Genomic DNA, 12121 nt, shown 5'->3' on the forward strand with positions numbered 1-12121 from the left:
GCAAATTCCTCCAGCATTGTGTGTGTATGGCTTCCAGTCTATCTGATTGTGCACACACGAAGAATACCAACTCTTGGTACGTCCTGCAGGACGCACTCAACAGAGCTGGTGGTACGGAGGTATCAATGCTTTGGGAGATCTCAACATTGAATCCAGACCCCATGAGAGCTTATGGCATGAGATCAAACATGACCGAGGATAATATCTACTCATTATCACCTCGTCCTCGTACTCCTCCAGGTTTATAAACACTTGGGGGGGAAAAATCACTGAGACAAGCAAGAGCACAAATTGTGCTCCAGGTGGGAGGGGTTTTCAAAGCTCATCTCCAAATGTAACCCCTTGTGCGTTGAAGGCCAGAGATGTCATTTTATTTCCAACTCATCAGAGTGGATCAAGGAAAAATAAATCTAAAAGCAACAATTAAAAACCTAAAAGGGTTGGAAACACTCAACAGGCCAGGCAGCAGCTGTGGAAAAAGAGTTAATGCTTCAGGTCGAAGTCCCTTAACAAGAATAAATCTGCCCGCCCTTGTCCTCACTAATCTACCTATTGCAAAAGGCGTCTGTCAATGGTTGCATTTGGTAGAGGGGACCTTTCGGGGACAGAGCCCGCAGTTGAGTGGACAACCAGCGGCGAGCTCGGCGGCATCAGCGCTGTGCCGGCAGCGTGGATGTGGCGGCCTCTCCCCCCACACGACGCCCTGCACCCACCTCTCGCGATAAGTTGGGCTTCTGCGGGCGAGCAGGTGCCACATCTCGCGATGTTTGGCCGCCGGTCCTGGCGATCACCCTGTCGCTGCGGCGAGCGGCGGGAGAGCGCGTCCATCTTACAGGTGAGTGCTTCAGACGCCGCACCATTGGCGGCGTCAGGCTCGGCTCAGTGGGTCCAACGTCTGGAGACCGAGGGCAGGCTCGTCTCGGGCTGTCAGAAGCTCCGCTGTGGAGACTGGACACACTGACCCCTGACCTGGCCCGGGGGGGGGGGGAGGTGGCAGTGACCAGGGAGACAACACCCCCCCCCCCCAACACCTCCTCCCTCAGCACTCCCCACCCTCAGCACTCCCCACCCTCATAACCCCTGCTCTCCCAACACATCGTCACAACCCCTGCCCCCCCCACCTCTCCACCCCGTCCAACCAACTGCCCACACAATCTTACCCACTCCAACCAGTCCCCCACATCTCATCTGTCCCCATTTCATCCTGTTTCCTGAACTCATCTCACATCCCCTCCCCTCCCCTCCCGTATCTGCCCCCAACCCCTCTCCACTCTTCCCCTGCCCCCTCACCCCCCCACTCACCCACTCCACTCACTCCCCTGCCCCCACTCACCCCCCCATGAACTTCTCCATTGGAAATACTTAATAGAAGTATTCATTTAAGACCTCACTCATCTCCCGTGGCTTCTAATGTAGACGAACACACTGATTCTTAAGGGGACCTATTTTCACCTTTTGCTTTTAATATATTTTTAGATTCTTTTAGGATTCTTCTTTATCTAATCTGCCACTCTTATCTCACATCTTTTTGCCCTCCTGATTTCCTCCTTAAGTGTGCTCCTGCATCCCTTACATTCTTCAAGGGCTTTGCTTGATCCCAGCTGCCTATACCTGACATATGCCTCCTTTTTCCTGACCGGAGTCTCAATATCTCTTGTCAGCCATGCCCTTTGCTCTACCAGGAATATGTTAGAGTCATAGTTATACAGCATGGAAACAGGCCCTTTGGGCCAACTCATCTATGCCGACCAGTTGCCCACTTGAGCTCGTCCCATTTCTCCGCATTTGATCCCTATCCCTCTCAACCTTTCCTTTCCTTGTACCTGTCTAAATGTCTTTTAATCATTTTAATTGTACCTGCCTCTACCACCTTCTCTGGCATTTTCCCTATCTCACTTTTAAAGGCCTCACACTTGCCAGATGTCCCTTTACCTGCCAACAGCCTCTCCCAAATTTGGAAGTTTATGTCTAATGCCATCAAAATTAGCCTTGCCCCGATTTAGGATTTCAACTTGTGGACCAGTCCTATCTCTTTCCATAACTATTTTAAAATGATGATTATCGCCACTGGTCCCAAAGTGCTCCCCCACTGATACTTCAGCCACTTGCCCAGCCTCATTTCCCAAGAGGATGTTGAGTGTTGCCCCCTCTCTAGTAGGGCCACCTATGTATTGCTTGAGAAAACTTTCCTGGGCATGCTTAACAAATTCTGCTCCATCTAATCCCTTAACACTATTGCAGTCCCAGTTAATATCAGGGAAGTTAAAATTGCCTGCTATCACAACTTTATTATTCTGACAGCAATCTGTGGTCTCCCTACATATTTGCTGCTCTAATCCCTGCTGATACTGGGGGGCTTGTAGTACAACTCCATCAAAATAATCACTAGCTTCTTATTCCTAAGTTCTGCCCACTTCCCTTGTCCACCATTCCTTTGCCTTCACAAGGTCCATTTCTGATTCTTCCATTCTTCAACCTTGATCTCTACTTCTAGGGATAGGCAATCAACCAAATATTCATTATTTGCTCACTGACTCCATACCCTCTATTCTGTCAGTTTTCCTGTCTCTTCCACATGTTTTTGGAATTCAGTTTTCCACTAGATCTTCTAACATATCTTTCTTCATCTAAGGATTCCTCTCCATTTTTCTGTTCCATTTCACAAATTTCTGATCACACCTTCCCAGAACCACAGTAGGGTTCCTCCTGTTCTCACTCCATCAACCTCAATCTTTAATTAATCTTCCTCCACTATTTCCTGGTCAGAACATAACATCACAACCAAATACAACTTCTCACTTACTCTAATTGTATAAGGCCATGGAGAGACTGCACCTGGGATATTGTGTATCAGTTTGGTCTTTGTGAAGAAACAATATACTTATGGTTGAGGGAATGCAACAACGGTTCACCAGATTGATTCCTGGGATGGATGGTTAAGTGGATTTGACCCATATTCTCAAATTTAGGAAAATAAGAGCTGATTTCATTGAAACGTACCTAATTTTATGGGGCTTGGATGTAGGCTTGATGTTTCCCCTGGCTGGAGTGTCTCAAATAAGGAAGACAGTTTCAAATTGAGGATTTGCCATTCAAGATAGAGATATGAAGAAATTTCTTCATCTAAAGTGTGCTGAGTCTTTGAGCATCCTTATCCCTTTTGGATTGAGAATTCTAGTCACTATAATTCAGATAGAGATCAGTGGAGTTTTTTGATATTGATGGAATCTAAGGATATGGGATCAGAAGAGGATAGTGGTGCTGGGGTAAAGATTAGCCTTGGTGGAGTTGGCACAGGGTGCTGAATGGCTAACTCCTGTTTTTTTTAACCCAGTCCACTCCTTAATTACTCTTCCTTCACTGCATTCCCATGCAAATGCAGAATGAATAATATCTTCTCTTCAAATTCCTCTCTTCCTACAAACATACAAAAACAACTTGCCCATACTTTCATTCAGAACCCTGTAATTCAGAATGCTCACAGAAGTCTTTTCCACATGGAAGGGCAAATGGATGTCAGATGCTTTGTTCACTATGTAAATGAGACACCATCGTTTCTAATGGTTTTTGCTTTAATGCTCTGTTCACTGTCTCCTCTGCTGATAAAAATAATGCTGAGTATAAACTTATGGAATAGCATCTCATCACTTGACATCACTCTTTCAGATTCAGAATTAAGTTCAGTGTGATACAACTATTGCTATTTACTCATCCTCCAGACCAACTCTTTGTTCCTTTACTCATCCCATGACCTCTCCCTTTTGGCTTGCAGCATCTTTAATTATTTAGTCATTCCTGGATTCCTTTCACAGGCCATCTGTTTAATTCTCCCAGTCTTGTATCCTCTAATTTAATAGTTTTTTTCCCAGTGCTGTTAAAGGAGGAAAGACTTGATTTTAGACAGTGCCTTTCTTGTTCCCTTTAAAACTACCAAAGTGCTCTTTAGCTAATGAAGTAGTATTATTGTTATAATAGAGGAATTGCAGCAGCCATGCACAACTTGTTTAATTCCCCTGTTTAACAAAATTGTGCCATAGGATCTCTTCTACTTAATTGAGAGAATTGACGGGCCTCAGTTTAACATACTTTTATTTCTCCATAGATGCTGCCTGACCACTGAGTATTTCTGTTTTTTTTATTTCACATTTCCAGCATCAATGTTTTGCTTTTCCATTAAGTTTGGTACTGTAACTAAACAAATATATTGGTTCTCACTTCAGCTAATTGTTTTTTATGAAATGTGTTCTCTATATTGACAGCAAAAAATGGGTTATACCCTGAGGTGGAGTCAGCAGGTGGTAATCTGGTTTTAAAGTCAAACCTGAAAAAAAAGGCAGCAAGGCTGTGGAATTGCACCATGATACAAAGCTGCAGGCTATGTATCATTGCAGACCAAAGAGCTTGTTCTGATAAACAATTAAAAGTTTATTCATTTTGACTCTTTTTTGGTAAACATATTGGCTCACAAAAATATATCAAAATAATTCACCTAAAGGAGTATCGTTGATCACGATGTGATACTTCATCACGTTAAACAGTTTTAAATATTTTTTTTGAAATGTGGACACTACCATGTAGAACTAATTCAACTGATATGTGAAGATAACAGTAAGTATACCATTTATTAAACAAAATTGAAAGATTTCTCAAGACAGGCATCAAACATCAAGTTGCCAGTAAATATCAAATTGACACTAGTTTTCTGTTATTTGCTTACGCTTACAAAGCATTATCTCAAAGAGTTGTTCTGCTGTAATATTTTTCTGAAGTGCACAGCTGAATTGAAAGTAATTTCAATGTAAATATTGTTGAATTGGCTTTCAATTCTTGCAGCAAGATCACAACTGCCATTTTAAAAAAAACATTTTTCTTGTGTAGAAAGCACTTCAATATCCTGAAATGCGACATGAAATGGTGGTGTTAAAGTTCAAATCATCTTAATTCATGAGTGAAACTGTATTTAACTTGAACCTGGACAACTTCTACATTTTTATTTGTTGCAATCTTGCACAGAAGTTTGTAAACACAAGTAGAAATCTCTATTTGTCACTTGTTCACAAATAGTGTTTGTTTTGCCTTGTTTTCACTGAGAAGAGTGCATGACTTGTAGGTGGTCGTATTCCCTTGTCTGTCCTTGTTCTTCCAGGTGGTGGAGGTTGTTGGTTAGGGAGTTGCAGTTGAAGGAATTTTGGCAAATAGTTACAGTACAATTCCTGTCCATGGTGTACACAAGCAATGGTACAGTGAATATTTGAGGTGGAGGATTGGTTGCCAGTCAAGGAGATTGCTCTGACCTGGATGACTTTGAACTGCATTCATCTCTGACAAATGAAGAGCACACTCTTGACTTCTATCTTAAAGGTAGTGGAAAAGTCATCAGGGAATTGGGTGGTGAGTTATTCATTGTGGATTGCCCAGCATCTGGCCTGTTCTGGTAGCGGTAGTATTGACGTTACTGGTCAGTTGAGTTTCTGGTCATTAATGCTGAGTGATTCACCATGGAAATGCTATTAAATGTTAAGGGAAGGTGATTGGTCTCTCTTCTTGGGGATGGCTTGTATGGGGCGAATGTTATTAACTGTTAACTAGCCTGAAAGCTGCCAGGTTTTGCTGTGTGTAGCATTTTATCATGTGGTTCATATTTTCCTTAAATGGAATAAATGCAGTAACTGGAGTATTTGCCTCCTGTAGATGAGAATGAGTTAAATTGCTTCTTAACGATAATGAAGACCATGTTTGTTAGGCAAATTGTTTTGTATGGTTGCAGGGAAAGCATGGTACCCTAGTGGTGCCCACTGTTTTTGGCTGTGTGAACACTACCTTGTTTAACATCACCAATTTGCTGTGAATTGATTTATTGCCAATGGTGTTTCAGTTTAGTAAATATTTTAATAATGGGCTTCAAGCATACCCAAACTGCTGAATAAAAGATGGTACTTATTTGAGTTAAGCCAACACTTATGTTCTAGTGTTTGTTGAAATTGTTGGAAAAAATAGCATTATTGATATGCAGACAAAATGAATGTTATATTAAAAGTTAGTTCAGTTCTAGTATGTCATTTGACATGATTCTAATAGTGTGCAAACTTCTCTGAACAAATTGAGTTCATCAGAACACTGCAACAAAAATTTAATTCTTTGGGTACTGGAAAAATACACCCAGGAATAGAAAGTTTATCTTGATAAGAAATAATTGCTTTATAAAGTAATGATAAGTTGTGTGACCAGTTAATATTTTACAGTTGATAAATGAAATTATGCATAAAGTTTCCAAGATGAGTTCTGTTCACAGTTTGGTCCTCTACAGCTGGGAAAAAGGCAGCTTCCTGAATTCCCCATTTTGATCCAGGATCGTTTTGTTTTACTCAGAGTATCATTGATACAGAAGTTTTTTAAAATTAGTATCCTCCTTGAAATGTGAATTCGTATCTCATTTTGTTTTGTTATCCTAATACTTTGCTATAAAACTAGCATCTTTGGTTGAGTCGAAAGCAAGATACTGCAGCTAGTACAAATGTGAAGTAAGAGCAGAAAATTCAGGAAACAGCAAGTTAAACAGGATCTGTTGAAAGAAAAAGAATTCATTAGTTCTGACAGATGTCAATTATTTATCTATCTGCTGTGACTGGCTGGTGTATTGATTATTTTAAGCAGTATTAGTATTTAGATGAATCAATGCTCAATTGTATAGTTAGTGAGGAGCAGAATTAAACAAACATCATAAAATACTGAATTTATATAAACGATAGAAAATTGACAAACTGTATATGGTATTCTGAACTCTAAGCAGTGTCCACTTCTGGTTACCAAGAAACAAGACAGATACTCAAATATACGACATGGTGCAGGGAAGAACCAGAAGACTGATAGGGGAATATAAACAACAGCTTGTATTTATGTCATGCCTTTTGCATTACAGAACATCCCAAGGTGCTTCACAGGAATGTAATAAGACAAACATTGACACCGAGCCAAAGGAAAAGTAAAGCTTAAGTTCTAAGGAATGGCACGGAGGGAAGTGATGTAGCGAAGTTAATGGAAGGAATTCCAGAACTAAGGACCCAGACAACTGAAGAAATGGTAACTGTGAAGAGGAAAGGGGATGAATAAAAGTCAGAGGAACCCACAAATCTTGAGCTGTAGACTACAGGAAGCTAGAGATAAGGATGCATGAAATCATGAAGAAATTTTAACATGAAGAGGTTCATTTAAAATTGGGGCATTGGTGGGCAAGGAGGCCATTTGTGATGTGAGCTTGTTTTTCCTTTGAATTACATTGCAATTGATATGTACTGTGGTGCTATTCACCTGCCTTCTTGGCAGAACTTTGAAATAGTATGAGAATCTGAAGGAGCTTGAATTTCACAGGCTAGGAAAGAGAAATCTTCTAAATTTATAGAAGATGCTGTGGAAAAGGTTAATTTGAAAAGCTGTTTAAAGTAAAACAGTGAGAATTGGTCAGTGCTCTCTGATATTAGTTGCTTCATCTTGTCCACACATTTGTACAAGTTATAGAACATGGCAATTGTAACCTGTCATTTATGTGTATGTATGGATAAGTTATACATACCCACTACATTCGTAATACAGGCTGTAAAAAGTTGTTTACTCCTTTTCCATGTTCATTTCTATGAATTGCCCTTGTGATGCATATTTCAAGAGAACAGGTTTAAAATAATTGACAGCTTTGAGAAAGTTGATTTTAAAGTTTTGTAATTAGTTTCCAATTGAAAAAAATTTGAGACAACATTTCCACCATGGTGAATTCTTACTGGTGTTTCTGGTGGGACCTCAGAAAAATTGAAATTGGAAGCAAGTTAACAAAATCTTCTATTCCCTGCCAATTTTTTGTCTACCGCCTGTGTGCAGCCTCCTCATTGACCTTCTCCCTCTGGTATTTCAACCTGATAACAATTATTTATGTTGGCATTTGACAGACAACTTGAGTCAAGCTGTGGGGCAGCAGCGCTAACAGCGACACGTAGGTGCTGCCGTTAGTGCTGTTGCCACATAGCTCCAGTGAGTCGGGTTCGATTCTGACCTTGGGTGCTGTCAATATGGAATTTGCACATTCTCCCAGTGACTTACACCAGTTTCCGCTGGGTGCTTTGGTTTCCTACCAAAGATATGCTGATAAGTTAATGGGCTCCAGTAAATTATCTCTTGTGGAGCTGGGTGGCAGCAGTATTTTCATAAGTATCATGCTGCTGGCCTCTTGATTTGCTCAAGATTGTTCTGTTCCATAATAACACTGAAAGCATGTAATTGGTTGTTTTATTGCAAAGCCAAAATAACTGAAATGATAGCCAATGGAGAGTTACGTCTTTTGTTACTGTATTATCAATAATATTTAATTATGTAAGTACTTAGTTAATACATGTGCCTTCTCAACCAGCAATTAGGTATATTATGAAAGAAATTCTCGCCATCTAAACCCAGTGTTAGTACATGGCATGTGGCCAGCTTGATCTCCACAGTCAGTTGTTTGTGTTTGTTAAACACAATTAATCAATAATAATTCATGCTGAAAAAAGTAGTGCAATTCTGTTATCGGCACAGACTTGAATGGAATCCAGCATCAAGTTTATTTCAATATTTATGAATAACTTAAAGGTATTTCGTTGTAATTTTCTTAAAATATCAGAAATATGAGAGTGAGCTCCAGGAACTAATTCTTGTGCAGTTGGTTTATAATTTATTTAAAAGAAATTCTGTTGCTTCGAACATCGATTTGTATTGCATGAGGACTAATCACAGAACAGTTTCATGTGTGTCCTTTTATTTAATTAGAAATGTCTTTTAAGCAGCAAATGTCAGCCGTTATCCAGCTGATTTGAAATGCATGTTCTTACTCTGCTGGTTGAAGTTATAGTTGAAATATTTTGACTGCTAGCTGCTTGGCAGACAATGCTTCAAATTTGAGATTGCACTTGGTTTGGCCAATGCCTTTTTGTAAAGTCATGTTAAGGTCCAGTAAAAATTGTTTAATAGTAATCAGGAGATAGGCTGTGAACTAAAGGACTTGGAGAGGCTGACAAGGCACGTGGCTCCCTTTTGCTTCCCGACACAACCACCGTCCATAATCCACTATCATAAAAAAGCTGAAAGCCATCTCACTCCTATTTTTGGCAATATATGGTATGAAGTTTAAAAAGTAGAGGCTGTATCTTTCCGGATTTTTAAAACAGTTTGAGTGATGAATAAATGATGAATTTATGATGAATAGTGAAGGCGGTCCTGCTGCTTTGCTAGCATGACTTCTGTTATAGTCAAAAGTGATTCTTGTGGATTGGGCATGATTGGGAATGTTAATTTTTAAAAATTTTCTTTATGCTTGCTTGAATATTTGCTTCAATTTAAAAGTGGTGAGGTGTTTGTCACAAGAACTGGATCAACCAAGTTTTTGGGAAAAAATATTGCTCAATGTGAATACGAAGGCATGTATGTAGGTTTCACAGAGTTTACTGAAGAACTGATCTCTCATTTTTTCATGTGTGCAATGCTGGAAAGTTAACATTTTAGGTTTGAAATGTTAATTTTGTTTCTCTCTTCACAGATGCTGTCTGAATATCTTCAGCATTTTGTGCTTTTATTTCAGGTTGCCAGTATTTGCATTTTTGCATTTAGACATCATGAACCTGACTATACACTTATTTTCCTGTTTGACCCAAAAGCTGAGCTTTAAACACCCTTCACCTCTATTTAATGCTATGTAGCTTACATTGTTGTCACTTTCATTTTTGGCCACTCTCTTGAGTTTCTCATCCTTATCCTCCATTTCCCTACATTCGCTTCAACAATATAATGAATTTTTGAGAGAAAAGGTTTTCTCAGACAGAGAGCTATAGGTAATTTTGGTGTTTTTGAGCTGGGAGATGTTCAAAGTCTGAGGAGGTATGTCCACTTGTAGTTTCAGCTAGCATGCAAACCAGGAAAAGAAATTGGTGATCCACAGTTTAGTGGAAGTAGGGTTAAGGGAGCAAGTGTTGTGATGTACTGGATATGGGAGCAAAGATAGAAATAACAGTTCATGGCTAGAACAGTTTTGGTGTGGTGGGAAAATGAAAATTGAAGCTTCAGAGCCAGCTGAAGGGATGTAATCAGGCTAGTGAGGAAGAACTTCATCAACTTGTACCTCTTGTCATAGGTAAGTGGGAAAGCAGAGAAATGAAGTTTCAATACCTATTGGAGTAGGAGGAGGCCTTATGGCCCCTTGAGACATGTAGCCTGGTAGAATATAGTTCAGAAAAGTAATCTCAAGTTGTCTAGACTTTCCAAGATTATTTTAGAATAGTTGGGGGTGATGGGGGAGGGGTGGTTGGCTAAGCAGAACAAGGCCCAATAGAACCTGATGTGATTGAAACAGATCTGATACTGGAAGTCAAAGTCCTTGAGATGTCACAAAGAAAAATACAGAATGCTAGACCAATATTTTAAGAGCAAAGGAGCAAGGAGAGGTCCATGGTCTCCTGAGCCTGCTTTGCCTTTCAGTACGATCGTGGCTGATTCTTTCCCATGTCCACTTTTGTGTCCAAATCCTCAATCCTTTAATTACAAAAATTTGAAGTTGAAGTTGAGTTTATTGTCATCTGCACAAGTACATGTAGCACAGGTGCAATGAAAAGCTTACTTGCAGCATCACAGGCACATAGTATCACAGCAGTCTCCCACTTGAATATAGTTGATGACAAAACATCCACAGGATTTATAGCTTCCTGAATGAAAAATAAAGAAATTTCTCCATCTTGATGCTAAATGGCCAACCACAGCACCTGCTTTGTAAGTCCTGTCCAGAATCTTGAATATCAGCGAGTTCATCTATTATACACAAGTTTAGGAGAATATACTTTAGTTGAGCTACCATTATCAGAGCCTAGACTTATTTGCAGAATGTTGCTGCATCTTGTGCAAAACTGCCTGAGTAGCATGATCAGCCAAGGATTTTGAGATGATATACTTTGGGAGTTTTACCCTGAAGCATTACTTGCATGTTTTCTCACAAGCAGGCAAAACAAATTATAATTTCAAAATAAAATGATGCTCAATCATTAATTTGAGGACGATTGCACAGGAATCTTGTTTTGAAAGCAAGTGAAAGGTACAAGAGAAACCCCACTGGTAGCAGTTCTTCAGAATAACTGGAGCACAAACAGAACTAATTTAGCATGGAGGCTGAAGTACAGTTTGAGGAAATCATTAAGTGCAAAAGGCATGCTGAGAAGAGCAGCCAGTTTGGATAAATGGAGCTTTGATAAGCAACTTCCCAGTGCAAGAAGATTGCTGTTAGTGGATGTTTTGTGCACCGTGCTTAGAAGTGATTCGAAAGTTGGTTGCATTTATTGTGGCAGTGTTGTATAACTGAATTCTGCAGAATAACTGCACAGACATTTCTTTTTCCGGAAGTGAGCATTCTTGGTGTGTACTGTAATGATTTGATTAAATGGCCAATAGCCTGAAAAGAATGTACCAGATTTTATTGTAAATACAACCCATATAACAGCAGGGGAAATTGAAAACAGAAAATATTGTAATGAAAAGAAATGCCTTTGTTAATTATGCATTGTTCCTTGTGTTGACTTGGTAATGTTCTGTGGTGGTGGTTCCTGTGTGGTATGTGAAGCGGATGTATTGGTTTTGTGGTCTTTGTTAACGTTTTCTGTGCTGTTTTGTGGAATGATTTGGTTTCAAATAATTGCTATATTTCCTCCCTTTCTTGTGTATTTAAGACAGATCTGAATCATTGATTATGTCACAGTTTTGAGCATCCATTGAATAGACTTTTCTCTCAAATGTTCATGTGGTTTATGTAACCTCTCTTTGTTCTCTCTAATCCAGATGCTGTGTTTTTGTATCATGAGCATAATCTACCCTGCAAGTATTATACTTGAGGATTAATAATTACACCTCTTATAATAAATGGTTTGTACATCTAAAACATAGTTACTTCTAAATTGTAAATATGAAATACAAATGTTCTATAATAGTTCAGCAAATAGAATATGTGGTAACATGTACAAGAAAGACCATGCCACCTACCAGCCTCTGTCTTACCCTCCCCTCCTTCCCCACCTGGTTCCATCTACCCATCATCCCTTCCCCATCTGGTTCCACCTATCACCCA

The 12121-nt window shown here is 39.7% G+C and overlaps 1 protein-coding gene across 6 annotated transcripts in view; it reads left to right on the forward strand.

The window, feature by feature from the left end:
• Positions 1-747: 747 nt before the first annotated feature.
• Positions 748-12121, forward strand: part of usp54a (ubiquitin specific peptidase 54a) — a 100699-nt gene continuing 89325 nt past the window's right edge. For 3 of the 6 annotated variants that reach the window (XM_052041561.1, XM_052041566.1, XM_052041567.1), the window contains exon 1: positions 754-835. The gene's annotated coding sequence lies outside the window, so the exon portion shown is untranslated. Of the gene's footprint in view, positions 836-6919; positions 7081-12121 lie in introns of all 6 variants that reach the window. The other 3 variants (XM_052041562.1, XM_052041564.1, XM_052041565.1) reach the window with 2 other exon arrangements.

The sequence above is a fragment of the Pristis pectinata genome, chromosome 30 (genome assembly GCF_009764475.1).
Source record: "Pristis pectinata isolate sPriPec2 chromosome 30, sPriPec2.1.pri, whole genome shotgun sequence".
Taxonomy (NCBI): domain Eukaryota; kingdom Metazoa; phylum Chordata; class Chondrichthyes; order Rhinopristiformes; family Pristidae; genus Pristis; species Pristis pectinata.